The sequence below is a fragment of the Penaeus vannamei genome, chromosome 11 (genome assembly GCF_042767895.1).
Source record: "Penaeus vannamei isolate JL-2024 chromosome 11, ASM4276789v1, whole genome shotgun sequence".
NCBI classification, from domain to species: Eukaryota; Metazoa; Arthropoda; class Malacostraca; order Decapoda; family Penaeidae; genus Penaeus; species Penaeus vannamei.
Window position 1 is genome coordinate 9,665,111 of NC_091559.1, and position 1,818 is coordinate 9,666,928.

At 39.7% G+C, this 1,818-nt stretch overlaps 1 non-coding gene across 1 annotated transcript; it reads right to left on the minus strand.

Annotated features, from left to right (window-relative positions):
- Positions 1–1,120: 1,120 nt before the first annotated feature.
- On the minus strand, positions 1,121–1,193 carry TRNAV-CAC (transfer RNA valine (anticodon CAC)). Its single transcript has one exon. It is a non-coding gene; the product is annotated as a tRNA-Val (tRNA).
- Between the last annotated feature and the right edge of the window lie 625 nt (positions 1,194–1,818).

The window sequence follows — 1,818 nt, forward strand, 5'->3', positions numbered from 1 at the left end:
TTCTCCTGCAGTGAATTGCAGTTCTTCGTCACCCTATTATTGTCACCGTAGTTTATGCTTGTGAAAGAGAGGGCGAGAGAAACGGAGAGAGGGAAAGAGAGGAGAGTGAGTACAGAGACAGAGAAAGGAAATGGTGGGGGGAGGGAGAAACAGATAGCGTCTGAAATAGACAGAAAGAGGGAGGGAAAGAGATAGAAAAAGTCACACACAGAGAGAAAGGGGTGGTGAGAAGGGAGAGAATTTGTGTGGAAGAGTAAGGCGGGAGTTTGGGAGGAAAGAAGAGGGAGAGAGAGAGGGGGAGGGGGAAATAGAGAGTGATGGAGAAAGAGAGAAAGATAGATAGGGGGGAGGGTGAAGAGAGACATAAACAGAGAGGTATATAGAGAAAGAATCGCCAAAGTGAGAAAGAGAGGGAATGAGAGAGAAAGAGAGATAAAGAAGGATGGAAAGATATATAGACAGTCTGAGAGTGTGCTTGAGCGAGTGAGACAGAGAGATGGAAGGAGATGGAGAGACAGAAATAAAAAAAGAAAAAAAAGAGAAGAGGTGAGTGTGAGTAACAGAGAGAGGAGGGAGTGAGATAGAAATAGATAGATAGAGAGAGAGGATGTGTGTGAGTAAGAGAGAGAGAGATTGAAAGTAAAAGTGAGAGAAAGAGAAAAGGAGAAAATAATTTTCGACGATAAGACTGCCCTCTCGCCTTTTCGTGTATTCAGTTCAACGAAAAGGTCCACGCCGAGGCTGATCTCTGGCGTGCATCCCTCGTGTGGGAAACTAGTGCTGGCTGTCTACGTGGGTGTGGGGATTGTGGGTACTTGAAATGCGGATGTGGGAATGCGCACTGGGCATTTTGAATAGGATCTGACGTTAATTACACTAAATTGTGGACGCTGCAGTAGAAAGAAGTAATATACAGAAAAAAATAGGGCATCCGACCAATCTTGTGATCATTCAGTAGCAACAGGCATCCTCTAACATCTCGGTGGCGCCAGACGTTCGGATGCCGCTCGGAGGGTCATCCTCTGACGTGGAGGCTGCAATCCAGGTCACTGCAGCATCACCAGCTGTTTCAGTAAGACATGGAAAGTAAAATTCTTCTAAAATCAATTGTTGTTGTTGTTGTTTCCGCTCGGGATCGAACCGAGGACCTTGAGCGTGTGAAGCGCACGTGATAACCACTACAACACGGAAACGATCGTAATGTTGGATGCTTCATTGTTTTATATTCTGTTGTAAATAGTGGTTGAAAGCGAGAGAGAGAGAGAGGAGGAGGAGGGAGAGACTGAGAGAATGATAACAATGATAAAAATAAAAAACCGAGAATATGAGTGATAAAGGATAAAGAACGAAAGAGATAGTGTATCCACTATATCACATTTATTGTGTGTAAATTATATGAATATATATGTATATATATATATATATATATATATATATATATATATATATATATATATATATATATATATATACAATGTGTGTGCTCCTATATATGTGTGTGTATGTGTGTGTGTGTGTGTGTGTGTGTGTGTGTGTGTGTGTGTGTGTGCGTGTGTGTAAATAAATATATATACATGCTTATATATAGATACACAAATATGTACACACACACACATATATGTACATACATCAATATATACACACTTATGTGTGTGTGTGTGTGATATATATATGCCTATTTATACACATACACATATATAAATAACTATATAAATGTATATATATATATATGTATCTCTCTCTCTCTCTCTCTCTCTCTCTCTCTCTCTCTCTCTCTCTCTCTATATATATATATATATATATATATATATATATATA